Source organism: Melanotaenia boesemani, chromosome 14, assembly GCF_017639745.1.
Source record: "Melanotaenia boesemani isolate fMelBoe1 chromosome 14, fMelBoe1.pri, whole genome shotgun sequence".
Classification (NCBI taxonomy): Eukaryota; Metazoa; Chordata; class Actinopteri; order Atheriniformes; family Melanotaeniidae; genus Melanotaenia; species Melanotaenia boesemani.
The window spans coordinates 29,962,113-29,982,896 of record NC_055695.1 but is presented as its reverse complement, the minus strand read 5'-3'; the positions used below and the strand labels follow the sequence as shown (position 1 = coordinate 29,982,896).

The window sequence follows — 20,784 nt, the reverse complement described above, 5'->3', positions numbered from 1 at the left end:
TCTTTGACAGATCTTGGTTCTTTAGAATTTCGTTAATGGTTTAATATTCTTGGAAGATCAAATGTGTTTGATAGTAAATTAGTCTATCTTGACGTTAAATGGCTTTGATAACTTACATTTTTAGCTCATTGTCTCTTTCTTCAGGTCTACGAGACTAAAATGACTTCAAAGTTATCACAATGGATTAAATGAAATAGCTTCTTTTTATTTGACCATTTAGAAAAAATACATTTTTAAAGGTCAGATTGTGGTTGTCAGCGCTCTATATGGAAAGTGTGTTCAGACTTGGAACATGCTATAAATCATCTTTCCCGTGTCTGTTATATGATTCTAAAGAAAACAAACTAAACAAATTATTGTTAGTTTGACCAAAACTAGACTTTAACTTGTTAATCTGCTCAGAATAACTTGAAATAGAAGCTCCCAAAACTGGAATAACTCAGCCAAATAATGTGGTTGGAGGTAAATTATCCCTCCATGTACTCTCAAATGAGCCACTTCAAAGTTCCATACATTTTCATCTTTCTGCAATAACACTACAGTGAAAGTGTATTAATACAAACAAATTACCAATGAAGCTGCTCTCATTTGCATGCGCTGACTGGCCACTTTATCAGGTCCACTCTGCTAGTACCAGGTTGGACCCCCCATAAACGAGGAAAGGACGCTCAAAATACTGCCAAATTATATTTTATTTATAAAAATAGTGTGCGTAGCATGTAAAAGTGGTCGATCAGTGGTCTAAAGTGGTTGCAAGTCAGTGTAGTGAACAAACCAGTCTGCAAGTTGGAGGAGAGAGAGAAAAAGAAGCCACCAACTTTGCAAACCAACCTATAAGCAAAGAACACATTAATACTCAGACAAAACCCAGGGCCAGTCACAGTCATAGATTCAACAAGGTGGTGGAAACCTTCCTCAGAGGTTTTGCTCCTTATTGACCTTATAGCATCACACAGTTGATGCAGAACTGATGAAGCAACTGTGTGCAAAGCTGCTCTACTGGACTGGAGCTCTGGTGACTGTGGAGGCCGATAGAGTCCAGGGAACTCATTGTCATGTTCTAGAAAGCATGTTGAGATGATCTGAGCTTTGTTACATGGTGCATTATCCTGCTGGAAGTAGCATCAGAAGATGCTCCACTGTGGTCATAAAGGGATGGACATGGACCAGACAACTGCTGCTCACTGGATATTTTCTCTTCTTCAGGCTGTTCTCTGTAAACCCTAGAGATGGTTGTGTGTGAAAATCCCAGTAAATACTCAGACTAACAACCATTCCAAATCTCCTTTCTTCCTCATTCTGATCTCAGTTTGAGCTTCATCAAGTCGTCTTCATCATGTCTGCATGACTACATGTGTTGAGTTGCTGCCATGTGATTGGCTGGTTAGATAATTGTGTTAGCAAGCAGGTGAACTGGTGGACCAGATAAAGTAGTCGGTGCATGTAAGGATCAAAAATCAGTCATCAAGGCTAGAATAACACACCTGCTTTAACACACGTGACTCAAATTAAATGGATCCAACAGCCTATGAAGTTCTGCACAATAACTTGTTAATAGGAGTCAGGTACTTTGGAGCAGGGACACATTGAAAAACTGCAGGATTGTGGCCCTTGAGGACTGGAGCTACACACCCCTGAAAAACAGTCTATGTTTCTTAATGCTGTAGTACAGGGATCACCAACTCCTGACTTCTTGAGCCAGTGTCCTCAAAGTTTTCAGCATCCATGCTGCAGCACACTTGACTCAAATAATGAATCGTTAGAAGGGTGCAGACCTTGTCAGCAAGCTGAAGGAGAATTTTCTTCCTTATTCTGATGCTCAGTTTGAACTTCAGCAAGTCGTTTTTACCATGTCTACACGACACAATGTGTTGAGTTGCTACCATGTGATTGGCTGACTGCATGTATGTTAACAAGCCATGGGACAGGTGTCCCTAATAAAGTGTCCGATAAACATAAATGACTGTTATTGAGACTTTACTCTAAATTGAATTGTAATCAGACTTTATTAAAACTCACTCAAATAGTTTGTTCATGCTGGATACCTTCCTCCTGTGTCCATGTTTCGTTCTCACATTAAACAGAATGGATAAAAATAGAGAGCATCCTCTAAAACACAACCGTATTTATTCCTTAAAATTAACACAGTTCTAAAAACTGAAGTGAAGTTAGGAAAAGACCTAGTTGCCAGTTGCACGTCCTCAAAACATTATTTCATGCTTTTGGGGAGGGGTGGTGGGAGGTAGCATGGATAACAATCCCAACCTAGCGCCCACCAGTAATTATGAAGCCAGTACAAAGAAAATTTTCTCTTCCAAAGGGAGAAGAGGAGTGTAGGTGTATTAATTCCTATTCCTTCCTGCTTCCTCGACTTGGAAGTTCAGATTTAGAAAAATAGCCCCCCCCCCCCCCCCCCCCCCCCTCCCTCCCTCAAAAGAAAAGAAAAACAAGAACTGTCACATTGAGTGACACCAATCGTGTGTAGCATGTGTGTTCCCACTACTGCTCCCTGTAGTATATGCCACACCGTGGCAACGTGGGAAACTGACACTGTCAATTTATCAGAACAAAAGCTTTCCTCAGCAAGAGGAATACACATCTTTGGGCCCTGGAGACAGAAATCATTCCACCCCCACCCTTACCTGCATCTAAACAGAATGTAGGACATTCACAACTCCGCAAATAGAAATTTCACTCACAATTATCATTTTTGAATTTATCCCCTGCAGTCAAAAGTTAGCGTTTCACTTTAGGAGTTAGAGCTGCTCTTTAATGCTAACTTTCTTAAAGTAAACAACCACCACGGGTAGAAAGCAGCGGCTGCAAACTGAGATTGGACCATTTTATTAATAATGAATCATATGTTGTGCTTCTTTTCAGGTGTGTTACCTGTAATATCCACCATCACCAGTGTTAATATTTGGGTAAGTACTGTACTGTTTATGTATATAACTATCTATGGGTTGAACTGGTTTGCTCTTGGTGCATTTGCGTCATAGGAAGGTGGCTGAAGGGCAGGAGGTTGCATAAGGTCCTGTGACGTGAGGCATTCTTGATTTATTCAGTTTGTCTTGGTTAGGAGAAAAACATGATGTGTTTTTAGGTAGAAAATGTAGGATGGGAAAATGCTGTTTATTCCCTCTCTAATTTTCCCGCTCTGCGGTTGAATTTATCTCCACTGTTGGAATAGACACTTTTTTCTCAGCTCATTAATTATCATTGTGTGGGAGCAAGGTTTGGTGGATGTGTATTAGATTTTTTTTTTTTTTTTTGCTGTGGCCAAAACTAGCAAAAAAACGCCTGCCGCTTGGTGTGCTTAAAACACTGCATTGAAACATCCAAGAAATTTGAAATCCATACTTCCCCTCAACAGTATTTTATAACCACACTGAATATTAACCTAACCCTGAGTGGCCAAAGTCGGTCCTCAAGGACTGCGGTCCTGCAGGTTGTAGATGTTTCCTGCTCCAACATGACTTAATTAAAAGAAACGACTCTCCTCAACAGCTTATGTTCTGCACAATCATCCATTAATTTGATTCATATGCTGCAGCAAGAAACCTCCAAAACCTGCAGGACAGTGGCCCTCAAGGACCAACTTTGATCTGGTTTAAAGTGATAAATGTGCCTCTCTACTGCACAGTTTATTTTCTTGAATGAATTTGGGAATTCTGAATATAAACATGGGAGATTTACTCATAATAGTATATATGCTTCTAACATGTAAAATAACTAGGAGTTTTTATTGTGAACCAAAATTAATCTTGACCCAGCTTAATGAGCTATAGGAGAACTTTCTAAAACTAAAACTTCTTTATAGTTTTTTTTTTATTTCTTTTTTTAATTTAGAGGATGGACAAAAAGTCTTTCTGCCCTTCAGCAAAATATGTGTGTGTGTGTGTGTGTGTGTATGTATGTATGTATGTATGTATGTATATATATATATATATATATATATATATATGTATATATATATATGTGTATATGTGTATATGTATATATATATGTATATAGATAGATATATATATATATATATATGTATATATATATATATATATATATGTATGTGTATATATGTATATATATATATATATGTATGTGTATATATGTATATATATATATATATGTATGTGTATATATGTATGTGTATATATGTGTGTGTATGTATGTATACATAATCAACTCTGAGCGGCTTGTAGCTAAGAGCTAATCGAGCTAACCCGGAGCAACACGAGCTAACCAGCTAACGGAGGTAGGCGGGCTAAAGCTAAGGCACGCGGTTAGCCGGCTAAAATCGCGGTTGTGCGACACTCTCCCTTCTTTCCATGGATATTGGATACCTGTCAATCAAAAGGACACGCCCCTAATTATGCCTAATTTCAAGATTAAATAACATCTAAACGGATGAGTTAGAAAAATTTTTACCCCCCTCACAGTTGTCATGAAGGTAAACTTGACCTATTAATCCTAAAATCGATTTTTGTACCAGACTTTAAACATGTTTACTTCTGCTGTGAAGATGGCCTTTTTAAGATGAGAGTCTAAGGGGATTTGCTCTGTTTTGGAGCCAGCCCCTAGTCGATAAGGGGTGAACTGCAATTTTTTGCACTTCCGCATAGGCTTCACATTTTACCGACAGAGGTTGCTGCTTGATTGTAATTAAAATGAGAAAAAAAATAAATAAACTATTATTTCCTGTACCATCACAAACATAAAACATGATTGGGCGTTGGAAAGAATGGTAGAGGACAATGTTGACTACAAAAAAACAAGGTCAAATCCACTGAGATCGTTTGTGCACATGCAGGTCAGAATTTGTGCAGAAACACAAACACCAAACTAAGTGAGAACATCCAGTGTCACAGATTCTTCATTTTTTCCTGTTCCATTATCATTTATACTAACACAGCTGCTTCTGTGGTGATGCTTTCACCTCTGATGAAATCTCACAAGTGTTAGCTTTATTTTGATACTACGATGGTTTACATATGGTTTATAATTGCAGAGACATAATCACTTCTTTTAATTTATGTAATTTCCAAGCAGAAAACATAAAAAGACCCTTGGGGATTAAGAGGTTAACCTGGTCGAGGCTCTGTAAAGGACTTTGTGTGTTTTTCGTTCACCCATTTGTTCAGACGCTCACACAGCATTTCTAATCGCACATGTGACCTCTAAATACAGAACGCAGAACTTTTCCTCAACAACCGCACACCAATGGACATATGGGGAGACAGTGGGGCGGGGGGGTCAGTGTGCCCAGTGCCCAGGAACACTTCAGCATATGGACATGATGAGGATCAAACTGCTGACCACTTGGTGTTTGATCTTCTCTACTTGCCATTTTTTCCTGATGTTGAGCCGAGTCTCCACCTTGTTGCTAAAGACGAGCTGAAAAACTGTAAGATATAATGTGAGCTGAGAGGTTGACACAACAGTTGCAGCACACAGATAAAAGAGGATGAATCATGTCGAGCTTTCAGGTCGTGCACACTTCCTTAAATGTATCTGAAAGATGTCAGTACTGGTAACCATGAAAGCTGCCACAGAATCACTGGTTCAGGTAATTCACACAGAAAGGACAGAGGATGGAGGTGAAGCCTCCTCCAACTGTACATCACTTAAACATTGTGAGCATCTTCACATTCATTTTAGATTTGAATAAAGGTAATGTGGACCTTGTGAACCATCTGTACTGATCATGGCATTTAACTTACGTTAGCTACAGAAGTACAAGCAAGGTGACTAACATTTCTTTGTTTGAAAAAATTGAGGATTTTTCAATGAATATGTGTTAGCAATAAAATACATTCCCAGCCCACTTTTATCAGGTTCGCCTGTTTAGCCTATTATATAACGGCAGAAACTCAACACACGTAGTCATGCAGACATGATGAAGACGACCTGCTGAAGTTCAAACTGAGCATCAGAATGAGGAAGAAAGGAGATTTATGGGACTTTGAACGTGGCATAAATGTTGGTCTGAGTATTTACTGGGATTTCCACACACAGTCATCTCTAAAGTTTCCAGTGAACGGTCTGAAGAAGAGAAAATATCCAGTGAGCAGCAGTTGTCTGGACCAGAATGTCTTATTGAAGTTAGAGGTCAGAGGAGAATGGACAGACTGGTAGGAGATGATAGAAAGACAACAGGAAGTCCAGTAAGCACTGGTTCCTACCAAGGTCTGCAGAACAGCATCTCTGAACACACAACACGTCCAGCCTTGAAGCAGATGAGCTACAGCAGGAGAAGACACACCGGGTGTCTCCTGCCAGCTAAGAACAGGAAACTGAGGCTACAATTCACACACACTCACCAACACTGGACAATAGAAGATGGAGAAACGTTGCTGGTCTGATGAGTCTCCATTTCAACTCCACATTCAGATGCTAGGCTCAGAATTAGGTGGAAACATCATGAAATTTTCAGGCTGCTGGTGGTTTAATGGTGTGGGGGATATATAGTATCAACGTGGCCTGGTTTAACCAGCACAGCCTACCTGAGTATTGTTGCTGACCATGTCCATCCCTTTATGACCACAGTGGAGCATCTTCTGATGCTACTTCCAGCAGGATAATGCACCATGTCACAAAACTCAAATCATCTCCAGCTGCTTTCTAGAACATGACGATGAGTTCACTGGACTCCAATCACCTCCACAGCCACCAGATCTCAGTCCAGTAGAGCAGCTTTGGGATGTGGTGGAACGGGAGATTCTCATCATGGATGCAGCCGACAAATCTGCAGCAACTGTGTGATGCTGTCATGTCGATATGGAGAAAACATCTGAGGAATATCTCCAACACCTTGTTGAATCCATGATACCAAGAATTAAGGCAGTTCTGGAGTAAAAGGGGGTCCAACCTGGTACTAGAAGGTGGATCTGATAAAGTGGTTGGTGACTAAGTCACTGAGGTTTTTATTTATTTATTCATATATCTTTTGTTTACCTCTTGATTTGCAGCCTGTTCTACTTGATAAACTTTTGTTTACATGTCCCTAAAACACTGATGATCTTTGTTATAATTGATTAAAGATATGAAACATTAATTTTTAATTCTAATGGAGACTCATAAATGTCATTTGTTTTTATATGTCATTTTCCATCTACTGTTTTAAACACTGAGTTAATGGAATATGCAGCAAATACTGTATAATACATATTCATACATAATATAAAATGAGAAAGGCAGACATTAAAATGAGCTTAAACTGAGCTCTGAGGTGCCTGTGGTTAGCAAAGCATGCACTGTTGCCGAACACCAAAATTTGATTATTTTTTTGAAACAGATGGTGAGGTGCTCTTATGGGAACCTGAGCTCTTCTTCAGTGAATATGAAAATGTTGAACAGGTGGTCCAAGAACCTCCATTCTCTCCTGAACTTTATTCTAGTAACAATAGTATGCTTATTTGTGTTTTTGTGGACACATTTCAGGCAAAAGAATTTGTCTGTTTAGTATAAGTAAAAAAATAAGCATTTAGATGTTTACAAAGATGTATTTTTCCTGGGTAATAAGACTATTTATTGTACTAATGAATAGTTCTGGAAATAGTGGTTTGGTCATAATTTATCGATGGCTATGAGTCTTTAAAGATGACTTTCAGACATAGAATAATGAGTAGTTTTCTGCAACAAGATACAAGTGAGTTAATTCAGAATCATATAAGTATTTGTTAACAGCTGTTACACTTTATTTACAATGACATATTTTTCAAAACAAATATTTATTCTGTGTCGTTTTTGTGTTGGTTTGCATTTGCAGATAAAGGATGAGTCAAGTTTATCAGTGATGATGATGCTTCATCTTTTACTAACTAAAAGGAAACCAGTAAACCAGTAGCTGGCGCTGGGCGATACTGCAAATTCCGATATCCATCCGATACCAAGTAAATCCAGTAGCAAGTATCGCAGATACTTTCTACTCAAAATTTCCCAATCATTCAATGATTTTACTCATTTATCATTTTATCATCATAATCCGAGACAGTTTAAAGATTTTTGGCAAAACATTTTTATTAACTGAATGTCAGGACTGCAAATATTAAATGCAACCTTTTTTTCTTTGTAAACAATATAAAATAATGAAACAAAATAATAAAATAACTTTATTATTCCCTTTTGTCACACAATTGTTTGAGTAAAATAAAGTCAACAGTGCAAATTAGCTAAACAAAAGCAAAACCTCCTGTGGTCTCTCATTCACATTCTTTGGCTTTTTTGCGATCTCACTGGTATCGAACGATACCGAGGTGTCAGTACTGAGGTTTTACTGCAAACCTGCTCATACAGACCAGTATCTGCTTTTTGACTCACGCTGTAAACTGTCCATCATCAGAAAATGTCTCCTCCAGGATGGAGGGAAAACTGCAGGAATACAAGTGCTTGAAGAAAGCAAACTGGGCCTCCATCAAATCAGCTGGCAAATCTGCAACAAACAACATGAACAGGGAAGACGAGAAGAACAAGGGCAGGAATATTTTCATCTTGTATACTAAATGGGAAGTGTGTCTAAAAAAAACTCGCACAGATCTTTTTCCAATGAAGTATTCTCGTACATTTCCAATTCAACGACACCCTCAGACAGAAGCTGGTTCACCTTCAGGCCTAGAATATTCCTGCTTTTTAACCTTGTGTTTACGAAGGCAACTGGCTCCTACATGAGCATACTTATTGAAGTACTTAATTGTGTACCCCGTTTATCACCAGACGATACCACTAGGGGGCACATTGGGAAAATCTTCCCAACTTGAGAAGGAGCGCTTACTCAAATGACCACGCAGTTGTTTCCTTTTCCTCTTTATTTATTTAGATTTCAGCAGGTTTGTGAAATAAGCATTTCTTTGCCATCATCTAATCATTTATCAAGTGAAAAACCTTCAAATAGAAACAAAAGAAATACACGTGAACTACTGTTCAACAAATAAACAAATCATGAATTTCCTCATCTGCATGTTATTCAGCTCTGCAGAGGTCTGATAACGAGTCATTCATTTACTTCAGGTGTGTTGGAGAAGGGTTGCATCTAACAGCTGCAGGATAGTAGATCTCGAGGACTGGACTTGGGCACCCCTGTGCTATCCTTGTACCTCAGTCCTAGATTTGGGTCCTTCCTCTTCATCTCCTGCTGCTTTGATCCTTAACAAAAGTCATTTAACAGTGAAACCTCTGTCAGGTGTTGCAGAACAAAATGATTACCACCACCAGTACTTTGCGAGTTAAAACACTGTGATAATACTTCTTTTCACAGAGTTTTTGTTTTACTCAGACGGCATTAAAGCATCACAGAAGTGGAGCGAAGGAGCCCAGCTCACATGACCGGACCACAGCAGTGGTGTAAACTTAGCTTGCCAGGGATGCTTTTTGGTTTCTCAGACTGTTTGTTTGGATTTCTGGCTCACACTTCCTCTGTTTGGGCCAGATTCTTGAAGCACACATCAGATATATGGACGACTAGCAAGGCTGGCTGCCAGCTGAATTTCAAGAACAGTTTAGCTGCACTGCAGAATTCAAAATGCTTAACTCTTTGTAGCCACAGTGTTTCATTGACTCATCTGAGTGGAGAGACAGTATGTAAATGGATGAATGCTTCAGTTCTCTCTGGACTGGAACACAGAAATTACGTTCTGGCTTCTACGGTATGAAGCTTTGTGGTCTTCTTTCAATAGTCATGCATTCCAGTCTGACCTGATGTTATCCTCTGCAGTGTAATGACAGCATCCCAGGGGAAGGGCCTACATTTTCTTTGAGTTTTTTCAGCCTGTTAATCTCAGCATGCAGCTTTAGAACATCTTTTACACAGTAAATGACATAAAAACATGCATGAAGAATTTTTCTAAATAAATACTTGTTTTTGTTTCCGGTCTGTTAGGAACCAGTCCTTTCTTAAAATGACAAACTGCTTTATTAGGTCATGTAGACAAGGTGAAGACGACTTTCTGAAGTTCACACTGAGCATCAGGATGAGGAAGAAAGGAGATTTAAGTGACTTTGAATGTGGCATGGTTGTTGGTTGTGTGTGAAAATCCCAGTAGATCAGCAGTTCCTGAAATACTCAGACCAGCTCTAGATGAAGCTACATTTTTTCAGAAGTTTGTTGTCTGGTCTGATGAGTCTCCATTTCAGCTCCACATTCAGATGGTGGCTCAGCCTTGGATCTGTGGTTCAGGCTGTTGGTGGCCTAGTAGTGAAATATTTACTTGGCCCACTTTGGACCCCTTAGTACCAACATGGCATGGTTTAACCACCACAGCCTACCCATGACAGTGGACCCATTCTCTTATTTAGAAGTATTTGGTTATTTTTAACCAAGGTCTGTGGAGAAGAGACTTGAAACTGAGGATGTGTGGTTGCTTTCAGTTTGTTCTATAAATTTGTAGCTAGAAGTCCTCAAAGAAACGTGTAATGTCCAATCAGCTTTTAAGTATTATGTTTTATTCCACCTTCTTGGCTTTGGGAAGGACTTGCATGCTAATGGTCAAATGAGGCAGCATTTAAACAATTACTCCCAATGGGTAACATCTCAGTTACATCTGTCTTTTTATACGTGCTCCAAGCGATTCCTTCCCACAACTAGTGCATAATCATTTTGTGGTTAAAGAAATCCATCCATCCATTTTCTATACTCACTTATTCCAATTCAGGCTCAGAGAGAGCTGGAGTCTATCGCAGCGTCTACCAGGCGAGAGGCAGGTACACGCTGGCCAGGTCGCCAGTCCATCGCAGGGCCAACACAGAGACAAACAGCCTCTTACGCTCACATAGGCATTGCAGAAAAAATGGAAATTGACTGAGCTGATTTCATTGAGTGCTTTTAAATCCAATCTGAGTTCTTGAGGTTGACACAACTGAACGCGCTCGTTTTTCATGGTCTGTTTTTAAATGTACTTTGTCTCTTATTTGTATTTGAAATGTATAATTTTATAACTGTTGTAATTGCTGCTGCCTATCATGGCCAGGACTCCCATGAAAAAGAAGTTCTTAATCTCAGTGGGATTTTCCTGGTTAAATAAATGTTTAATAAAAAAAAAAATTCACTCCTAGAACAATTTAGAGTGATTGATCAACTTAACACAGTTAAAAAAAAAAGAAAACGAGTGTTGCTTGCGTGTTTACTATGAGAAAGTTATGAAGACAGGGCTGAAACTGTGCTGCAGCCTTCTGCCATCCACAGCTTTGATCTGCTCCCCGTTTTTCATTTAAGAGTCAGAAAAAGTCATTTTCAGCTAAAACATTGTCTGGTCATCATTAACCTTTATAACAGGAAGATTACAACCTTTACGGCAGTTTCGTTAGTTAGCCACAATGTCACGGACAGACATAAAAAATATATTAGATCATCTGCAGGATGGCTGGCGGTGCGGACTCAGCTGTGACGTATACGCCATGCAGCTAGCACCAAGTCCATATTTTTGGTAGCTGGATGCTTTAATTCTTTGTCTGCATGTTTAAAACTGTCATTGTGATTCTAGTGTTAACCCCAGAGCAGCCTGATTCAAATTCATTATAACATCTCCTGATAACAATGCAGTTAATCCTTCCAGTCATATATTTATTTATTTAGCTAGCTAGTCAGGAAGTCCCTTGACACTGTCTCTTTTTTGAGGGAGACTTGGCCTAAAGGCAAACTATAGCAGTCAACACATATAAAACACAGCACATAATTCAACAATTAAAACTATTTTATTTGTCTTGGTTACATACAACCTGCAGTTATATTAAAATGAGCTCTGCTGTGGCATCAGTCATTGAGGAATTCTTTGTCTTGTTGACATTAAATTTGACATGAATGATTCATGCCACACTTGAAATCTTTAACTTATTTTCCTGTTTTTTCTAAGCTGCCTGCTTGCTTTTGTTTATTTCTTTATTTTACCTCCCCAAAATTACATATCATCCTGGAGCTTTTCCCAATCTGACCTCAGTGAATAAAAGTTCAAGAGTTGTGATGCTTAAGATGGATGATCCTTTACCCTCAGAGCAAGAATCCATCCATCCATTCATTTATTTTCTTCCACTTCTGAGCAGTCGGGTCATGGAGGCAGACAAATCTTCTCCTTAGACTTTCTCCACAGCTGAAGGTGACGGGTGTTGCTCCATCGAGGTTTTTGGATTGCTCCCTGAGACAAAGTTCACCTTGGGAGATCCCTACCTATCATGGGGGGTCACGTAAACACCACAACCTGCTGACATGGCAGCCTTGTTGGGACATGATGGCCATCCACCAACCATCCAGACCTCCTTCCATCTGGACCATCCAGTGCAGCTGACATTCATCAGAGAAGGAAACTGTTAGAAAACGAGTCTTCATGTGTTTCTGAGTCACTGCAAACGTTTCTCTGTGTGATCATTGGTTAAGGGAGGTCCAGATCCAGCTTTATGTACAACTGCAGCCTCTGGTGGATCCTGGTGGAGAGGTTCACCAGCAGCTTCAGAAACCTGCTGCTGCTCATCGGTGGCTTTTTAACAGCTGATCTCTGAACACGATGCATTTTCCTGATGGAGACTTTCCTTCATCTGACTTTATCTGAACAAACACATTTACTCTCTGGATCATTATTTAACAGTACGATGATCTCACTAATGTTTCCTGAAAGGTCCAATGTTTTCATTCCTTCTCAAAGCATTGAACTGTTTCACTCTTTTCATCTGCAGAAAGATCCTTCTTTTTCCCCAGACTGCATGGAAACTGGGACTGTCTTAATAATGTGGAACAACCTCCTTCAGTAGTTTCCCTTTAATGAAGCTCACCTGGAAACTAAAGATCAAACCTGTCTGAGATCGTTATCAGTGATCTAAACAACACAAGATACGTCTAACACAGAAAAAGTACTAAGTGATGATGAGAGTTTACTGAATCAATGCTGCTATGTCAGCAAAGAGATGCCACATCTAAAGGATGTAATTCTTTATCAAAGCAGTGTATGATGGAGCCATTTTAACCTTGTTTGATGGTTGCCATGCTGCATGTTTATATGCTGAAGATAGAAGATGTTCTTAAACAATTACCACAGCTTTTCATGAGAAACTGGAGCACAGGATGGGACACAGCTGAGCTGAGATCACCTTCCGTAAGGAAAGTGAAGAACAGAAAACAAGTAAATAAGACATGCTTAAGATGGAAAGATTAGATTAAAATGACCCAGAGTGATTAAGAGGGCTGACATAGATACCGTGGGTGGATTTTTCCACAGACCTACGAGTGGGTTTGGATTAATTCTAAGCAGCAGGAACAAATAAACAGCAGTAGCCATCAGTCAATTAAGGCCAAAGCCTTCCAAAAACAACTAGTTTAACTTGCTTCCCAATTAATCTTCTTTAGGTGTCACTGGGGTTCACAGCGCTGCAGAGTGAGCAGTGGAGAAGATTAAATAAGAGACCAAACAACTTAAGTCAACCCCGCTCATGCTACACAGATGCTTCTGGGCTGGGAGGATTTCAGCACTTTGTTTTTCTCCAGGAGTCAGAAAAACATCTGACTTCTTTTTACAAGTTGGTAGATGAATCATGTCGATCCCATATGTTTCCATCGTCTAGATTTACACAGTCGCCCACATTTGTTTGCTCCAATAATAACTTCCAAGAACACGTAAACGTAAAGAAAAAAACGTTTGATGTTATGCTCTGCACAAGTCTGCTAATTAGCCATTGATTTGAGTCGAGTGTGCTGCAGCAGGGAAGCGTGTAAAACACTGGCCCTCGAGGACCAGGATTAAGGATCTCTGGTCTACAGTGTAAAGGAGGACGTGATGTTTGAAGAGAAAATTAAAGATAATGACCTCAAACTTATTCAGTTGCAGATATTCAGTTAATCAAAAATTTCAACATTTTCTCATAAAATTCATAAACAGCTGGAGAAAAGGTGAGGCGACGAGGCGATGGCGTGTTACAGTTTACAAGAATGAATCAACTTTAAATCTAAAAACCTTCCAATAAAAGGAAAAGCAGTGCTTTTACATTTTCCTTAGTAAGTCCGTTAAATGAGCAAAGTGGGAACCGGGAACTAGTTGTCATGAAGTGTGTGTGTGTTTTCTCCGTGTGGAGATGTCGACAGATCACCGCAGCAGTCCACCCACCCCAGCCAGTACCATCCCTATGCAAATAAATACATAAATAAATAAAGCCTGTGTAGAGTCAATAAATATAAATATGTGCAAACTCACACGCCAGCTTGTTTAGTTCAGTGATAAAAGCAGGAAGAAAGCTGTTTCTGTAATGTTTAGTTCTTCCTTTGGGGACTGAAAACTTCTGTCAATATTAGTGAAATTCTACAGGAAATTTAATTTATTTAGGCTCTGCTTTTGTATTTTGTCCTTGATATATATTTATAGTTGTGATATTTTAAAATGTAATTTATAAATTGTGCATCATCCGCTTGGTATTTTGTTGATCCTTTTTGTAATAATCTTCCAAAGTGGGTGAGGAACTTGCAGTGAGCTTATTCTCTGATATTGTCTCATATAAAGAAACCATGAGGAAACTCTGGCTTAGTGTGACATGATGAAGTTATAGGTCTAAGCTCTCGTTGTTATGGATCTGCGGTTAGTGCTGCAGAAGGAAGAGAGGGTGAAGCAGCAGTGTGCTTGCCAACCCACCGGGCCTGCTTTGTGCGTACAGCTGAAGCAACACCTGCAAGTCGATACAAAGGGGCGAAGCACCATGCTGTTTTTTTCTCCGTCTTTGATCGGGCCAAGCTCATATTATGTGGACACAATTGTGATGTGAAATTGTCGTCTGCTGCAATTGCTATAATGGTAGCTCAAGTATTTAAAAAGAAAAAAGGCTGAGATGAATTTGTCCCGAGCTTACGCTCATTCATCTGCGCCGTGCTAAGGGGATTCCTCTGCAGAGTCATCCGTATTCAGTAAACAGAGTGTTATTGATAAGTTGATTCTGTGTGGCTTTGCCAGTGAGCGAGTCAGAGAAGGGATTACGTCCTCAAGCCAAAACCCAATAGAAGTTTGAATAAGGGGATAGATGTGGAGTGCTCAGTGTAGCAGCAGAGGATAAGCTGTGTTCAACATTTAAATAACAGCTCAATACCTGCTGTATGAAAAGGTTAGAAAATCTGAATGTTTCAACAAGTTTTTATGAGTCAACTAAAGGAAGCAGAAACCTTCTAGTGTGCTGTGTTTAGAGAGAAATGTGACTTGATGTTTGTGCTTAACGGGGCTTTTTATGAAGGTTTTATCAACCAAAGGACCAAAACACTTGAACGGAGAGAGAAAGGAAAGGTGTAACTACAGCTGCAGCATATGGCCGAAGCCGTGAGAAATCCAGAAATCTGTTAATCCACCACTGGTACAGTGTAGGGATTATACCCTCTGTGACTTTTGGCTGTTTTCATGTCTAGCTTAACATTCACTCGTCCACAGTTTGCTTTCAAGCTGTTGTTGTTCAGCTATGAGAGACGGTGCATGTTGTTTACGACTACTTTAAGAGTTTTGAAATAAGCTTGTCCTTAGATTCGGAGGGCAGATCAGGACCAGACCTTCAGCAAATATTTAAAAGAAAAACATGTTAAAATTATCCACCTTAAGAGAATATTAGTCTAGATTCAGATTAATTAAGTCTGAGTTACTTTAACATTTTAATTTATTTATTAAGGTACTCACATGTGATCCTTTCTGGATATTTGGTTTGAAAGATGATGGTTGGCACATTTAAGGGAAACAGATTAACATTTTCATAGAGGCATATCTTGTCTCTGAATAAAGGGAGCACCGGCCTCCGTGTTGGTCATTAATACATTCATGTGAATTATCTTAATGCGTTCTATTTTCGCTGGAAGTGGGGTGCGACGACTCATCCGAGCTGAACATTTTACAGCAAGTGTTACCCCCCTGACCTGGTTGGATTTTGTTATTAAAACCATTCGACAGTAACATATTACATATTTTTATTTTATTTATTTAAGCACCTTTGCTTTCACGCTGTGTTCACAAGTAAAACTTGGACAGCTCCATGTTTGCTACTGATTATTACGTTTTTCATACATTTTTTACTCACAAAATAAATGATAATAAATGTTACATTGGTGACTATTAAACTGAAACCAATTTGATGTGTTTATCTGCTTAAATCTGCCAGAAGTGTCAAATTTTTGTATTAATTCTAGACCAAAAAAATTATTATTATTATCATTAATTAAATAAATAATATAATATAATATAATATAATTCTAAAAAATGAGTATGAATCATAAATGCTTTTATTTTTAACATGTTAAGACAAAAAATATAAATTAATAAAGAATAAATAATATAAATAAAGAAAAACAAAACAACCAAACTTAAAGACAAAAAGTAGTCATAATATTTAACATGCTCAAAATAAAGTACAAAGAAAAACAAAGTTTTTTACGTCTACCCCTTGTCCATTATCAGTAATCATCACTATTACTTCCTGTTTACATTAGCGCCATATCCTAATAACAATTGGCTTTATATTTCTATTTATGAGTCCAGTAAAAAGCTACACATATGCACATACATACATATCCATATATTCATACACATACATATGCACGTGTATAAAAAAGTAAGTGTAATATTTAGTGATAACACCAAATGTAGCCCTTCCTCATCTCTTGCAAAAGCCATATCTATAAACTTCTTTTTAAAATCGAACAGTCACTCCACAAAAACCTTTCACGGTTGTACGAACACGGAGATGTTTTAAGTTTAAATCCCACCTCAAATTATAACTCTTCTAGTAAAAAAAAAATATTTTAGGATGTTTTCTGGGAGTTGTGTGTTTATTACCTTATATGTTAATTGTGCAGTGTAAAATTAAACCAGACCTAAATTTTAATGTTTAGATTTTAAGAAAAGTGGGTTTGTGTGATCTTTGTACCCATAGTACCCATGGATAATCTTTATGGCCCTTTTTTCAGTATAAATGGTGATAATAAACATTTATATGAAACACCAGACCTCTGCACAGTAGTTTTAAATAAGGTGAAAGCAATGAAAAGTAGAGAAGGTGGAGTGAAATTTGGTTCAGACTATTTATAGTTTTATTCACTACTGAAATGCTTCTTGCTGCTTGATATTCAGTCTGGCTTGTTATAGTCCTAAACTGGAAACCATCCAGTCGTTGATTTAGACATCCACCTCCTCTAGTTTCCTACTCCAGCCAAGAGATATCATCTCTCAGGTAAGTCCTGCTCCAAGCTCCTCACCGTATCCCTAAGACCAAGAATAAACTTGCTTTTTAACATCACATTCCCGTAGTCAAGCAGCTCCATTGTGAACATAACTGTTCACTTATTTGCTTTTGTAGTGTTTGTTTTTGATAGGTTGATATGGTATTTAAAAATATTTATACATTTATACCTTTTACTTTCCTTTACTAGCATCTTTGAAAAGGAGTAGGCAGAAGTATGAACTTTATATGTCCCTATCTCAGCTTGTCAATATCAGTTCCCCATTCTCCAACAATTTCACAATATAAGACTTAAGGCGGATTTAAACTTGTGTTGCGTTACTGCCATAGGCTCAGCGTAGCTCCGCGGAGGCCCGACGTGCACGTCTTCCAGAACTGACGTGCACCCCTGCTATGCAGACCGTTAATGCGGAAGTAATCCCTTAACTGGTTTATTTGGGATTACGAATTTCCAGATTTCTGCATCTTCTCAGTTAATTTGTGCAGTAACCGCCATTTTTAAAAACACCCAATCGATCATGTTGATGCGAGGCTGATCAAATTATTTCTTTGGTTTCTTCCACAAGCTAACAAAGACACTGAACCATACTGGACGCCATTGTTTTTTTAAACTGAAAACCCTCAAAAGAACTCTGACCTGGTAAATTTACCGATACCATCCCTGCTGCCACCTGCAGATTAGGAAGAGAAACTGCAACACAACACCAAAACAACTCATGCTCCCTAAGCTTGAGTGTGAGAACAAACTCACCAGTATAAATCTGCCTTTACAAAAACCTTGTACATGAGGATTCCACTGGGGGGCACATCAGAGCACTCAGACCAGAGGGGCTGAATTTGTAGGGTGTTGCTTGAGGCTCAGTAGGCCAGTGTTTAACAAAATGGAAAGCCAGCTTAGACATATGATGACTACTGAACAAAACAGCCTAGCACCATCTTCATTCGGTTTCTCCATCTTCCTCTGTGCATGAATATAATCACAGACTTGTTTCCAGCTACTTAAGCATGCCTCCACATCAGCTCCTGAAAGAGTTCTGATCTCTTGGCGGCTGTTGCGACAGGCATATTTTCACTGTGCGTTGGCAATGATACATTGTACAGATGCAGGTAATTTTAGACTTGGACCATCATTTTTACAGCTGTTGACCCTGTGACCTTACATCTGGTCAAACTGGTCCCTTCATTGCCCCCTACTGGTAACTTTCATATTGCAGCTTTCAAGTGCACAGTATTAATTTCTGAGGGTGTGCACAAACACACGAGGTAGCCATGATAAACACACAAGAAAAATGCAATGTGAGTATATTCTCAGCCCTCCAGCGAGCCCAGTCGCCTTTAAGAGGAAACTCATTCAACTGTTTGTAATTGCGATCTTTCGATCATGACTGAGGATCATGGACTCCGACTTGGCAGTGCTGATTTTTACGTGTCATCTGCAAAATGTAAAGATGCGATCCCAATCTGACCAAACTTCAGGCTCTTGACTACACCTCAGCACCTTAAACTGGAATGTAGGGAAATTAATACACCGACAATAACCACAATACTTTAACATGTTTCACAAATGCAGTAATGTTCTACACTCGTTTTTATCCTTCTCCAAGCATTGTACATGGTTTTTCCATTCTGATGCTTTGTCTTCTGAGCTTTTTTTGTGCAACCTGTACACAAGCCCCGTGTTTCTGTTTGAAGATGAGTTGCTGTCTGCTTGCAGGCCTGCCATGCTCGCTGTCGCTGCTCGGTGTCCTGCACATATAAAATTATGAGTTGATGTCAGAGAGGCCTTTAGTTCCTTGGAAATTGCCCCTGGTTTCTTTGTGGCCTCCACAGTTTTACATGGTTTTCTCTTGGAGCAATCTTTGTTGGGGAGCCAATCCTGAGGAGGATAACAGCGGTCTTGAATTTCCTCCATTTGTACACAGTCTGTCAGACTGTGGGCTGGTGGACGCCAACATTTTTCTGGATGATTTTGTAACCTTTTTCAGCCCGAGAAGCTTTAGCAAGTCTTTTTCAGAGGGAGATTTCCTTTTAAAAAGTCAGTTCCCAGCGGTTTTACTTTAGTCTTATTTTATTTAATTTGGTCTATCTTGAGAATTCTGATTCTATGATGTTTTTGGTCATATTTTTGCAAAAATATAGTAAAATCTAAAAGATTTGCATACTTTTTCAATCCAGGTCCTTAGGACCCACCATCCTACTCCAACACACCAGATTAAAGAACTTCCTCATCAAGGTCTTTGCAAGACATTTGTTTTATTCAGGCGTGTAGGGTTACCTCTAAAACCTGCAAGGCACTGGGTCCTGAGGACCTGGATTGAGAAACACAGATTTAAAGAACCACTGTATGTGTGTGAATGTGTCACAAAATAAAGGATGGTGCTGCTTTAATTTTAAGCTTGCCTGATATATAACATATTGTAAAATAAAAGCTATAATAAGCTAAATAAAAGTTTCTGTTATAGGAACAAATTCAGACAAATTTCTGAGCTTTTAAAATAAAAGCTGGTATTTTTTAAAATGTATTTAAGTTACATAGAACATATTGACGCTTGTCTTTTCAATTTTAATCTTTCATTTTAGCTTCACAAAGAAATGACTGGATGCATTTCAAATCTCATTATCAATGCAGTGCGTCAGCTATAACCACCCGTCTCCAGAAGTTTTAAATAAACTGATTTATAGGTCCTACAACACACGTACAATTATAAAAACACACACAGCTGACAGCTTTATCCCTCAAACTGGATGCTTGCCTCCATCATATTTTACTGGTGGAGTTTTCACCAACCAAACGGTTCCAGTTATGGAGACAGACAATTGGCTTGTTTGTGAGTTCAGGATCATAATAATTAACTCTGTCCAACCAAAATATGTGTTCTCTTGCAGTTCATCCTTTTCTCATGAGATGAGGATTCCAGCCTGTCCGTGTCTTCATAAATTACATTTCTGAAAGCTTTTAGAGTCCTTTTTCTTTTTTGTCTTGCTGAGAATCCCGGTCGGCTTAATTATCACCTTTCCTCGCATGGTGCGCCATGTTTGAAACGCCTAGCTGTATGCACGCCACAGTTTAAGTCTTCTCGTTGTGACCGTTCTGCTTCATCACCTAACTTTTCAAAGACTGTCCCATCAAACAGAATAAATATGTAAAATGGAGACGTCAGTTTTACTCTGGCTGCATCGTCCCAGCGTCTGTCAGAGCCTCACGTCAACTCAAAATGAAAGGCAGCAATTAACACATCAAGGTTGAAGATGGTGCTGTTTTCATTTTTTTTCTCGCCTTACTCGGCCTTTGCAGTTAGTTACAGAAAAAAAATCCAAATCCAGTCATCCTCTTGTGTGATAAGCCTTTCCTTTGCTGTGGTAAGAAGCTCGGGGACAGTACATGTCAAATAAGGCCAATTAATGATGGCTTGATCTGATGTTAATCTTTGTAAGGGAGTCCGCGGCTCCTCTCGCTCACTGTTGTCACTGCCTAGATAAGCTTTGCTTTGTTGACTTTGCCCCAGTCCGCTCCCAAAGTGGAGGCACTCATTAGCTACAGGGTAGCTTTGAATATTGGTCCTTCATTTGATTTCAGTTTTTGATGTTGTAGCTGTAACGGAGCTGTGTGGCACGTTT

The 20,784-nt window shown here is 39.0% G+C and overlaps 1 protein-coding gene across 3 annotated transcripts in view; it reads left to right on the top strand.

The window, feature by feature from the left end:
- The window catches only part of LOC121653404 (LIM domain containing preferred translocation partner in lipoma), a 201,523-nt gene that overhangs the window by 30,474 nt on the left and 150,265 nt on the right, over positions 1-20,784 (top strand). For all 3 annotated transcript variants that reach the window (XM_042006876.1, XM_042006875.1, XM_042006878.1), the window contains one exon: positions 2,881-2,924. The gene's annotated coding sequence lies outside the window, so the exon portion shown is untranslated. The remainder of the gene's footprint in view (positions 1-2,880; positions 2,925-20,784) is intronic.